General features: G+C 40.5%; 1 protein-coding gene across 3 annotated transcripts in view; it reads right to left on the reverse strand.

The window, feature by feature from the left end:
* The window catches only part of kiaa0513 (KIAA0513 ortholog), a 104,642-nt gene extending 91,147 nt beyond the window's left edge, over window positions 1-13,495 (reverse strand). For all 3 annotated transcript variants that reach the window (XR_013502433.1, XM_078258053.1, XM_078258052.1), the window contains exon 1: window positions 13,405-13,495. The gene's annotated coding sequence lies outside the window, so the exon portion shown is untranslated. The remainder of the gene's footprint in view (window positions 1-13,404) is intronic.
* Window positions 13,496-13,800: the final 305 nt, after the last annotated feature.

A 13,800-nucleotide genomic window follows, 5' to 3' on the forward strand; every position in this document is an offset into this window, starting at 1 on the left:
TCGTTACCTGTATTAATGGCACCTGTTTGAACTTGTTATCAGTATAAAAGACACCTGTCCACAACCTCAAACAGTCACACTCCAAACTCCACTATGGCCAAGACCAAAGAGCTGTCAAAGGACACCAGAAACAAAATTGTAGACCTTTACCAAACTGGGAAGACTGAATCTGCAATAGGTAAGCAGCTTGGTGTGAAGAACTCAACTGTGGGAGCAATTATAAGAAAATGGAAGACATACAAGATCACTAATAATCTCCCTCGATCTGGGGCTCCACGCAAGATCTCACCCCGTGGGGTCAAAATGATCACAAGAACGGTGAGCAAAAATCCCAGAACCACACGGGGGGACTTAGTGAATGATGTGCAGAGAGCTGGGACCAAAGTAACAAAGGCTACCATCAGTAACACACTACACCGCCAGGGACTCAAATCCTGCAGTGCCAGACGTGTCCCCCTGCTTAAGCCAGTACATGTCCAGGCCCGTCTGGAGTTTGCTAGAGAGCATTTGGATGATCCAGAAGAGGATTGGGAGAATGTCATATGGTCAGATGAAACCAAAATAGAACTTTTTGGTAAAAACTCAACTCGTTGTGTTTGGAGGGGAAAGAATGCTGAGTTGCATCCAAAGAACACCATACCTACTGTGAAGCATGGGGGTAGAAACATCATGCTTTGGGGCTGTTTTTCTGCAAAGGGACCAGGACGACTGATCCGTGTAAAGGAAAGAATGAATGGGGCCATGTATCGTGAGATTTTGAGTGAAAACCTCCTTCCATCAGCAAGGGAAGATGAAAGCGTGGCTGGGTCTTTCAGCATGACAATGATCCCAAACACACCGCCCGGGCAACGAAGGAGTGGCTTCGTAAGAAGCATTTCAAGGTCCTGGAGTGGCCTAGCCAGTCTCCAGATCTCAACCCCATAGAAACTCTTTGGAGGAAGTTGAAAGTCCATGTTGCCCAGTGACAGCCCCAAAACATCACTGCTCTAGAGGAGATCTGCATGGAGGAATGGGCCAAAATACCAGCAACAGTGTGTGAAAACCTTGTGAAGACTTACAGAAAAGGTTTGACCTCTGTCATTGCCAACAAAGGGTATATAACAAAGTATTGAGATGAACTTTTGTTATTGACCAAATACTTATTTTCCACCATAATTTGCAAATAAATTCATTAAAAATCCTACAATGTGATTGTCTGGATTTTCTTTTCTCATTTTTTTCTCTCATAGTTGAAGTGTACCTATGATGAAAATTACAGGCCTCGCTCATCTTTATAATTGGGAGAACTTGCACAATTGGTGGCTGACTAAATACTTTTTTGCCCCACTGTATCATGCAGATAGCAGGAAGTTGATGGAAAACCACAAAGACAGGAAACTCAAATCTTAAACTTTGTATCTGGTCTGTCAAACTATTTCCCACAATCAGAAACTGTCTGCTGCACTTCTGTCCATATATTGTGTCACAGCACTGTACTCAACATTGGTCTGATTCTAGATAAAGTATCCAGAAATAGCACAGTCTCATACTGCAGACTCCCACACAGGGCTTGCCAAGAACATTTAAGCCAGTCCCCGTCCTTCATTCACACACATCCTGCACTCTGTCCTTGTGCTAATCTGCTGTAGCCCCTTTGGTCCTCCGACTGAACACACACACACACACACACACACACACACACACACACACACACACACACACACACACACACACACACACACACACACACACCCCTGGGGGCTACTCTGTATGTTTGGGTTACAGCTTTGAAGATGATTAGGTTATATAAGTATTTAGACCCAGGGTAACACAAGACTCACACAGACACACACACAGAAATATATATATATATATATATATATATATATATATGTATATGTATATATATATCTATGTATATGTATATATATATGTATATGTATATATGTATATGTATTTAAAAGTTACTGTCTCCAGACAAGTACAAATCAGAAAACAGAGTGACTGAAAGAGGATGGGATAATGGAAAAAAAAACTCAGTAAAGCATTTCATTCAAACTATTGTGTGAGAAATACTGTATATGTCAAAATCTAAGCTTTGTCTAGCTGCTTTGTCTAGGAAGTGATTAGCAAACTCTGAGTAGCAAACTTTAAATCACGTATGGAAATGTACATAAAAAAAAAAGCGGGACGCATCAATAATCGGTTTAGAATCGAATCGTTGGCCTCTGAATCGAATCGTGAGGTGCCAAGAGATTCCCACCCCTAACACGCGCAAGCACACGCACACACACACGCACACACACACACAGCATGAGGGCAGAGATAAACACACACTTATGCACATAAGCACACAAACAAGTATATAAATATATATATATATATATATATATATATATATATATATATATATATATATATATATATATATATATAAAAAATGTAAAAATATCAAAATGAAGACGTGATGTAAGCAAATTATCAAAAGTTTAACATAAAACAACTATCAGCCTATATCTAGGGTTAGGCTGTGCAGTCTGTCTTAAATCCTAAAATGTCTGGTCACCTCACAACTGTGTCATTCTGGAGGAAATGTTATGTAGGCTTCTTCAGCTACAACAATCAGGCTTTAGACCTGCTCATTGTAACTGCTACAACTACTGTTGCTAATGACATTGTTACCTTCCTTGATGAAAAACATTATGCTGCATTGTTTGTAGATCTGGCCAAAGCTTTTGATAGAAAAAAGCTGCTTTTCATCTGTTTTGATGATTCTGCTTACAACTAGTTCAAAGCCTATCTTTCTGGTAGAGTTGTTGCTGCTGGCTTTACATCAAGTCTCCAGGTGGTTGATAAAGGTGTCCCACAAAGATCCATATTAGGGCCTCTGTTATTTACTCATACATATTCATTTTCAAACTAAACATTGTTCATATTTATGGTCATACCTCTGGATCTCTTTTATTTTAAATGCCCAGAAAACATTTTCTCACATAGCTTCTTACCTACATGAACACACTATTTTCTAAGTTAGAAAAGTTTTTTTTAATGTAACATAAGAGATTTCCAGTGTTGGGCCGTAGCAGTGCTACAAGTAGGGGCGCTACTAGATTAACTACATTTGCCTGTAACATTGCTGTTTGAAAAAGCTTTTCAGTAGCTTACCTTTTTTTTGATCAGGTAGTGCGGCAGAATCCACACAAGCTACATTTTCCCGAGCATTTCTGAAGCTCAAGCGCAGCAGAGCTGTACGAAGTCTCTATACAAAATGAATAACTACCATACTTTGGTGGTTAGTTTAAAATGTATGTAGACATAGCTACAGAGTGGGCCTAATAAAAGTATTACTTTTTAAAACTGCCAATCATATAGATTAGGGCGGCAGCTATCGATTATTTTAGTAATCAAGTATTCTACCGATTATTCCATCGATTAATCGAGTAATCGGATAAGAAATACTTTTGTTTTATTGAAGAGCAATAATAAACAATAGTTTGGTTACATTTTCGGAAAAAGCAACATTTGTGTTGCCTACATTGTTTACAATATCATCTCTCCAAAAACTAAACATATGAAGTGCATTTAAGTGCCATATTACATTGTAAAATTTTTGAAAGAAAACATTTTCTGAAATGACATCAACTTCACACTAAGGCTACATTAAACATACACAAACATTACCTTAAGTTGTGCAATTTAACTTTCAGAACTACAAGTTTCATCCTGAGACTGATCTGTATATAGGCCTATATGTAAATATAAGTATACGTAAATATTAGTTATACTAAACCTATTTGTATTTATATATTTAATTACAATGTCACACAGCTCTGTTACACTTATGCTAATAGATCGTTGATCAGCTGTTTCTCCGTGAAGAGAGAGAGTGAGAGAAAATGGTGCGCAACAATCAGCTGTTTCTCCGACGGGATAGTCAACAAATCGGCTCTTTAGATCAGATTGTGGTCACTGCTACGTATGTTCTTGTCTTTGTTTTTGCTAGTTGTTGTGTTTGGTGTAGTTTCATCGTCCATACGTCCTTCGTGGAATGGATGAGAAATGTTTTCTGTTGAGATGCTGAAGCATTGACGTCGTGCTATTATTGTGGTAAGCTAGTTTGGTTTTTCAGTAGACCCACTGTACAGAGTTCTCGTTTACCTTTGAACTGATTCCAAACTTTGGACACTTTCTGTGGTTTTCTCCAGCCTGTCTCTTCTCTTAGCCCCTCACTATTTACGCTCTGGCATGTGTCGCCCGCAGACTGAGCAACGTCTGGTGTGCGAAAATAATAATGATCCGTGTGGAAACACCGTCCGTCAGCAATACAACGTTGGTAACATTGATTTAACGAAGCTTTGAGGCAAATCATTTTGCATTGAGGATTTTTTGTAATCGAATTATTCGAGGAATCGTTTCAGCCCCAATATAGATACATAGATAGAGTACCTAATTATCCCATAGGGATTACAGCAACCACTTGACTTACATTTAAAAACCAAAAACAAGAGTTTGAGTTTCTCAAAATTAACAATGAGCAATTGCGTGCACCATAAATTAACAAGATGCACCTGAAGGCACCATGGAGTCCCGTCGGAGCCCACATGCTTTACCGTTCATTGTTTTTTTACATAACTCACAGGGAAGGCAAAATGTTGCCTCACCGCTGACTTCAGGGAAGGAGGATTTTCCAGTTGTGTTGTTTTATCTCCGACTCCGGCAGTGGCCATGGTGTCTAGAAAAGTCAAGCTGCAGGCTACAGGTAAGCTAACGTTACCCTGTATCTTTAGCTGCATGCTACCTGTGGTAAGCTAGTGTGGGGTTAGGCGGGGTGGAGAGAGAAAGACATACTGGGGGAATCGCAAATTTCTGCTTTCGATTTCGATAGTTGAAATCGAAAGCTCATTTTGATCTATTTTAGATTTATCTTGACACTCCTAGGTTTTAACACTAAACTGGGGAAGACTGGTTTTTGGCCACTATGCACCATACTACTGGAAAGAACTGCAAAACGAAAAACTCAAGACTTTAAAAAATGTGTTTGTGTGTGTGATGTTATGTGTAATTTGTTCTCAGGTCTCTCTTCTAACAGTCATCTTGATCTCAATAAGGCGTCCTGAATAGATAAAGCCTAACTTTCATGTTAAAGAGGCAAAGTGAGATCTCAGTTCAACAGTCTTACTGGCGATACTGGAAAGGTGAATTTGATGCCTGTCACATTAATCCTCCCATCTTTAATCTGGAGGCCTGAGCTGAGCTGAGCAGGCGGCAGAGCCCCTTAGAAAGTCATGATTCCCTGCTGAGGATGGATGGCAGCGGTACAATCACCTTCCGGCCAGTGACGCCGTTTGGCGTGATTAATGTGTCCTGTCCTCCTGTCCTGCCACGGCCGCAGCAAATGCACACACACACACACACACACACACAGACACACACACACACACACACACAGACACACACACAGACACACAGACACACACAAAAACACGGGACTCAGTAAATCAGCGTTCCTTCACACAGACCGCAAAGGCTGCAGTATTTCTGCTTCTATGAGCAAGAAGGGGAGCTCCCACTAAAAAACCCTCCTCCAACACATATACACCAACACACAGTGACAACCCAACCCCACACAAACACAGAGTATACTATCATAAGAGTATACTGAAAAGATACTGAAAAGCTTGAGTGATTTGGTGGAGAGGATCTCTGCTTGTTGCTATCAGCATCACAAGACCCGTCCTGCGCTCTTTTCTCATCTTTAGTATGCTGCACTTAGCATGATTCACACATGGAAGCCAGCGCTGTTATGCAACGTGCCCCCGTGCCTCTCCCATCCCCAGGAAATATTATTCACCACAATTTTCCGCAAAAACATCAGTTGAGCAAGATATGAGCGAGGCACTGTCACCCCCAACACTCTATCTCTGTTACTACGGCTTAATGAGCCACATGCGGCAAATGCAAAATAATAAATCAGCTTTTCTTTTGTGTCAGATACAGTATTATAGAATATCAATTCAGCATGAGGACAAGGTGCTTTCAAAGTCCCCTTCTCAGGCCACTAGTCCATTAACCAAAGTGCCCTCTCAAGCATTCCTGAACAAAGCTCAGCCTGATGGAGGTGGGAACTTATATCTAACTTGGGACTTCCCTGACCCACAATTCTTTAAAACCTTGTGTGATTTGAGAGGGTAAGTTGCTCAGTATCCCCATTATTGTGTCTACTGGGATGTCTGAGTCACCAAAACAAAAGCAGTGAGTACATTCTTTGTCTTGCCACTTTTGATACTTTGGATCATTATGCTCTACTGCTGGAAACAAGCCAAGTCCTCCTCTTAACAACATGTGATTTTAACCTTCTCTTTCATGTAAGTGATTTTAAGGTTGTTATAATCCCTGTCTGACAGTATTATAAATATATTCTCTAAACACTTTTTCAACTCTTACTTCTTGTGTCATTTTATACACAAAATTCACGAAGTTCAGCCTGACATTTGTGGCAACTTTGGAAACTTTAGAATCTCCATTTGATTTCAAAATAAAGTTCTGTGGTTTTGAACACTGGCTAAACAGCACGCCGATGACTGACACATCAGCAGGTCAAACTTGTGTAAGGGGTTTTAAGAACATTTCAATAGCATGTTGAAAAGTACTCGGAAAAGTCCTGGATTAAATGTAGTTTTGTTTTCATTAAATGTCTTTCAGTTAAATAAAAAAAAGGTACCGCAAAGAACTAAACATATCAAAAATAATAGTAGCCTACTCATTGTACAGTGTTACATTATTAAGAAAATCACCTTATTGGATTTTTATTATTGATACATTGTAAGCAGCATTTTTTTGTTGCATCTGGTTGAGGTGGGATTCATTTGAACTACCTTATATATTGGTAGTTGTTTTCTATAACAATGCATTTATATATACACATTTGTTTGTACATTATATACACTTACCATATCAATCTGCAAAGGATGTACATTTTAGGGGAGTAAAATATACAATGTTACTCTGAAATATGTAGCATCAAATTGAAATGCTTAAAGCTCCATTGTGTAATGTTTTGAGTAGATTCTTAGCGAAAACCCCTTTGTTCTTTCACAAATATATGCTCATTCATGTGTAATTACTTCCACCGACTAATCAAAGTATACACTCACCGGAGGGCAGCTAGCAGCTAACAGCTACTATTGCACTACTGTTTTTTTTAGGGGGGAATACACTTCAAGATATGACATGAACTGTCCTCTGGAGGACATAGCCACACCACTGCCGCTCCGTGGATTGTTATTGGGATGATTATTACAGAAGCCTGTCTGAATACACTCACCGGTCGGCAGCTAGCAGCTAACGACTAACGGCTATCAGCTAGCAGGGCAAGCTAGCTACCGGCAGGATCGAGGCAGGGACCAGGGTAGGTGAATTTAAACAATGTCTGAGTTGAAAACGCATCTGGTTGACACGTAAGGGCCCTGTTCATGTGGCACAGACATATTAATTGCATTTTGTGTCTGTTAAGAGGCACAAAGGCACTCTAAAACTTGCCCCGACCACTGCCATTTTAGCTCAGGGGACGCTTGTACACGTAGCTGCAGCTTGTCCGTGTTACCTGCACTGATTTGGGTCGGGGTTTTTTCTATCGAAAGTACTCGCGTAGCTATAGCGATCAAGATTAACGTAAAAATTGGCCGGAATTCTCCTTTAAGGCCCGGACACACAGAGCCGATAATTGGCCATCTGACAGTCTGGGAGGTCGGTGACTCAAGTCTGTTCAGTGTGTTCCGTGCCATCGTCCATCCGAGGAGCCGTCGGCCTTCATTTTGGCCGATTTGACACGTATAATCGGCGGGGCGGGCACTGCCGGCAGTCAGACTCAAATGACCCATCTGATTGGTGGAGAGCTAACCCGGAAACGGGGAGCGGGATGAGCGTGACTAGAGTCTCTCAAAATCTGATGAAAATCTTTTAAACTGACCTTTGTTGATCTGAAATGAAGACAGATTCAGCAACTGCACGGCCTGTTTCTCTCTTCAAATGTTTTCAGAAACACGTTTCCGTGAACTAGTTTAGTAAAATATGAGATCGTATTCTGAACAAGACGCTAGGGTTTCCCACAGCACTTTGCAGTTTAGGCGGCCCGTCTTAACAACACGCGCATGCTGCCTTAACTGAGTCTATACTGCCGTGTTACTCTGTCCTGTTTGAGTGGCTGTAATGTAGAAGTCGCATCAACACAGTCTGTAGGAAACAAGGTAACGGCGAGTTGTCAAGATACCACCAATCACAACAGAAAGAGCATTTGTTGGCGGTGAGTGTAACTGCCATTTATTCACATTTAAAAAGGGATAAATCGCCACATTACCGTCGCATGCGCGTTGGAGTTTGTCAACAAATGTGCGGTAGCTGGGGCATGCCCGGGCAGAGACGGGGTGATGGACTTACCGGAGCGTTGGCATACGGCAGGCAGAGAACATTTATATATGTTTCTCTGTCCTACTCTTCACATCAGTGAGGCTTTCTTCTCGTTTCATCTAAGTGAATACATGACGATGTGACTGGAACTATCATCACCTCTCACGCCTGGATTCTCAACGTCCCGGCTGTTGCCCGGTCTTTGAGACACAGCTGTTGTCTGGTTTTTTTAATCACTACACGCGGTTCACAATACATTAGTACATACATTAGTTAGCGTAGTTAACAGTGAAGCTACGGGCTGAGCTCTGTTCTCTCAGCGCATTTTGTTTTGGAGAAGAGTTGTCAGGCAAAGTGGAAGAGAGCGTGTCACGGAGGAGAATGGCAGCAATGCCAGTAAAACTGTTCACACTCAAACACTTCTTTTGAAAATAGTTTAATGAGCTTAAAATTGCACATTGCAACTGTTATTTTGAAAAGCTGGTTATTTATTAATTATTTATTATTATTTAAATTTAATATTTAGTGTAGTGTTTAGTATAGAGTCTGCACTACAGAGATATATTAATTATATATTTAAATTTGATATTTAGGGTGGTGTGTAGTACAGAGTCTGTACTACAGACCCCCCCCCCCCAGTCAGATGGCAAACCTACCACCTTAACTAACAAATTTAATGCGGGAAACCCTGGACGCCATGACAGTCTGTCTTTGAATTTCCAGAGAAACCAGACCCACGTGACGCGTTCGTCCAATCAGCTGCCAGTTTTCATTTTTGGGCGACAATACAGATTAGCGCCGCCTGCTGTTATGAAGACGTATTACGTCTCGTCTCTTCGGTGTGTTCTGAGGCATTTTTTTGACCAACTCGGGGAGACTGATCAGTCACACTGGCTTTTCTGCGGTTGGCGTCTGGTTAGTGTGTAAGCAGCTTCATACTTTGTCACCTTACTTCCTGCTTTGCTCCTGTCATAACTACGGCGGCCACTAGAGGGCGCCACCACTAGAAATGTAAAGCTGCGTCTTAATTGCTGGTTGAATAAACAACCTCCCGAGCGTTTTTCTGGGGAGGACAGTCTACTGTCACACTGTGGCTTACTGGGATCTTGACAAGTCAGAACGGAGCCAGTGTTAATTATTATTAGTGAGACCTGTGCTTTTCCTACTATGACAAGTCAAAAGGTCTGTGTGCAGCATTATGTTGAGATCTGAGAACTTGATGACATTGCTACAACAAAGTACCATGAGCAGTTAAGAATTTGGAGAAAAAAACAAACAAAATTGTTGAGTTGAGACTGTAAACTGTGATGTTGTTTTTCAAAAGACGTTGGGTAACCATTGTATGACTGTTCTGTCTCTCTTAAGTTTGTCTCCCCTGGGGTTTGTTCACAATTTGTCTTATCACATAACTGCACGTTTCTTGCCCTGCTGGACTTTTTTTTTTTTTTTTTTTTTTGCAATGTCAAGTCACCATGTTACCAGGGCTCTGCAATTAACTTGTTGAGTATAATAAGCCACGAATGATGGCCAAAGCTATTCAAATTAGACCAAGTTTGTAATAAACCAGAATGATCCTTTAGGGCCAGTGCTTGAGTACATGTACCAAGTTATTTTCCACCACAGCCCTAAACCAACTATGAGTATCAGGCTCCAAACTGATAGTGGGATAGCAGTCCTCCAGCTGAGGGGCATCAGACTTATTACAGGCAGCAGGGAGTGAAGTGTTCTAGGTGCAGGAACGTTGGCCACAGCCACTTCTAAAAGAGCTTTTCTAGTGGACCTAAACAAGAATGGACTCTATCAGAAATAACTGTTTGCCTAGGTTTTGTCTCAACATTGAGCGTCAAACACGTCATTTCCTGCATTCTGGTAAATTTTTATGCAACAATTTGTGCCTTTTCTGCATCAACTTATGGTTCAATGTCTTTAATTATTATTATTATTTTGAATAATTTTCCTGTATTGTTCAAAACTTGACATATTCAAAACATCACACGTGAGAAAGAACAGAGATGTGCACTGCAAGGTAAAGACAGTACCGTTTATTTTTACCTCTTTTGGGGGTTGTCTTTCATATTTTTTAAATCTACCCCTTCTAAATATTTGGGGGGGCATAGGGTTAAGGTTACAATGTGTTTTATGGAAGAATATATCTTTATAATTGTACATTTAAAGCTCAGTTTGAGTACACAGCAGCACAACAGTGCCAGAGGGCGATGGCTGAACTGCACGGCCGCACATCACATGCTACAATAGGTGTGTGACAAGCAGAAGTGGCTGATGGCAGATAAGTTAGGTTTAGAATCTCAGCTGAGGTTGGCCAGGGAAAAGATGAGGACTGCACTTGCAGATGTAATCTGTTCATCCCCAGCAACACTCTCAACACAAAAACACTAAATCGGTTTTCAGAGGACAAGACAGAAAGATAGTAGCACTTTACCCCATCATCCTGTCAGTAAACATGAAAGCAATGCACTCACAGAGTAAGGTGAACCTTAGCACTGCATCTACCATTAACAAAAAAGAAATTACAACATTACGGTATCATTTTCTTTATTTTTCAGTTCCTTTAGACTTATGTGACACACACTGTCGTCAATCCTCTCAAAATACAACAACACACACGTCTCTGTGTGTAACATAGTGTTCTTCCTGCATGCCTCTGCGATGTGTAGAGAGCCAATCACCAGCATTATTAGATCTTGGTGGAAGCATGCTGCATGCTGATTGGCTCACTGATGCTGATGAGATTAATTCTTTAGGTATTGCTGTTTTGGTATTGAATGACAAGGCATTTTTCGATACTCAATATTATGGAGGCAATTTGGTTTGTGCCTTAAAAGTCGAAGTTCGGTACCTAAACCTAACCAATCCAAACAACGAAGGCAATGAGTACTAGCCAATCAGAGGCAGAGTAGGGCAGGACATTCCTTTTCCATCCTAGGAAACGCATATTCACAAGCTGCTTGGCTTGATTCAAGGCTTAAAACTCTTTATATTTGCAGTCTCTTAAACGTCAATGGAGATATTTAATGGGGAAAATCCCTTCTGGAACCGGAGCAGTTCAAAAAGTGGGCGATCACTGTTGAGCTCTATGACAGCACGGAAAGGTCACAGAGAAGTAAAAAGAAAGCAATCTGTTCAATACTAATACAATTACAACCTCTTGACCTAGCATGTCAAATACTGTTTCCTTCCCCCCATGTCCTTCTATTGTTGCTTTTCAATCACAATCTAATATGTAACATAGTAGAACAAGAGTCTAGACAAAATGCCTGCCTGTGCAATTCATGCTCATATAGAAGATAAGAACTATTTCTCCATCTGACTGAGTGGAAGGCGATGCAACAACATGCACAAGAAATAAATAATCATGATAAACATACACTACAGAGTAGGGGTGTCACCATTCATCGATCCAATCCTCAACGATCCATATTATCGATGCAAAGTGAAAATATTGATACATATCCTCATCTTTAAGATGTCCCTTTATTTTGAAATTCCAACTTTATATTGGTTTTCATTAAAAAGAGTAGCTTTTTCAATTTAAGTGCCTGGAGGAGCTTAGTAATGAAATTGTCAAATCATATTTTAGTTGCTTTTTGTAAATGAGTATAAATGTAACAGATTGTGTTGAATCGGCTTATGTTTCGTCTCATATCGGTCACAGGCATGGTAGACTTTTTGATATCAGTAAATATTGTATCATTCTAAGAAATGAGTGATGGATGCTATAAAACCAAACAGGAAGTTCTCGTCCGTGTGCACCTCCAGATAACACCAAAAAACAATCTATATCTGTCAACCCAAATAACTGGAGCCCCAGTAATATTTTGTCAGCTTGGCCTTTCCTTAACTGGCCAATGTTTATTAAAGATCTCGAGGCGGACAAAAACGGAGCCAGATAAGTAGTGTGAATGCAGATTGAAAAGTGTAGTATAGGGGATTTGAAAGAAACATCATGACTGTGTAACAGCTTTAGGCAACATGCTTTTCTACATATTTAATGTGTGTGCAGTCTTGACTATATAGTTATTATGTACTCATTATGTACTGTTTCATATAGGACTACGTATTCTCTGCCATCTGCTTGTGTACCTACGTCACACCTGACTCAATTTAAAAAGTCAGCTCATTTTATAATGCACTACTTATCAGCCCATCCGTTGCAAATCAAAAGGCGATATTCTCAAATGCGGTATATGATGCAACCCCTCTGTTCTAAAATATAATCAGTAAAACTATAGAAAGAAAGGGCTAAATCTGTGATGTGTAATGTTGTTAATCTTGTGCCTTTCTCAATAAAAAAATGACAAAAAAATATACATATTATTTGACACAAGTGATTTTTCCGATTGTGTTAGAAAAAGCTTGTTGATATGACAAACGTCTAAGTGTCCTACAAATACAATGTGCTTGGTATGATACATCAACCGAATATACATGGATCTCGATACAATAAACAAAACGCGTTGTTTCTTCATCCAGTTGGTATACGTATTTCTCAATAATATATTGCAACCTTACTGAATGAGGTTTGGTTGAGGACAGGCGACCAATCAACAATCTGCCGTACATGAATTATGGATACGAAGAGTTAAAACGATGAAAGAAGCTGGCGCTCAGACTCCCATAGAGCAGATATCTTGTGACTGAACACAAACGCAGAGCCACGAGTGGGACTGGGCGCACTGACAGCTCAGAAAGGAAGCAGCGCTGAATAAACAGCCCAGGCTGACGTTTCCTGTAACGTTAAGCGTGTTCAGGCAAACAGGGATACCCCGTCAGTACCTCCAAGTGAAGCCAAATGATCCACTAGGCATCAAAACAACTCCAACTAACACGATAAGAGCCAGAATATCACAACAGGAGAACTGCCCCTTCGCTGTGACCCCACTACCATTCAAACAAACAGAAAGCTATGCAAAATGGCGTTAACGAGTCGTTAAACAATACGTCTCGAATGTGTGAATTGATATTTTATGAGACGACAACATAAGTAACAGCTGTACGTACGTGAAATGTCCCGTTCTGACCGGAGACAAGAGGACTGTAGCTCCTCACTGCTGTTTGTGTGTCGTAGACTCCACTGTGGTCTTAAGGAAAGAAGAGCGCAGGCGCAAAGAGAGGCGAACACGACGAGGGGGAACCCAATGACGTCGACAAGCAGCCCAGCCAATGAGTCGTCGTGCTGGGTTAAATCTGCAGGAATATTACAGGATGTTTCCTATCAATAAAAGCATGGTGGCTCAATTTGGCGCTCGAGTAACAACCTAGTTTTATATACAGTCTATGGTAACAACAAATTCTATTTTAAGAAAGGTTTTTTGTTGTTGTTGTTATTATTAATATTAATTCCCTCCACTTACGCAATTTAATGCATTCCTTTCATTTAAAAAAAGCTGGAATATT

The sequence above is a fragment of the Sander vitreus genome, chromosome 8, assembly GCF_031162955.1.
Source record: "Sander vitreus isolate 19-12246 chromosome 8, sanVit1, whole genome shotgun sequence".
Classification (NCBI taxonomy): Eukaryota; Metazoa; Chordata; class Actinopteri; order Perciformes; family Percidae; genus Sander; species Sander vitreus.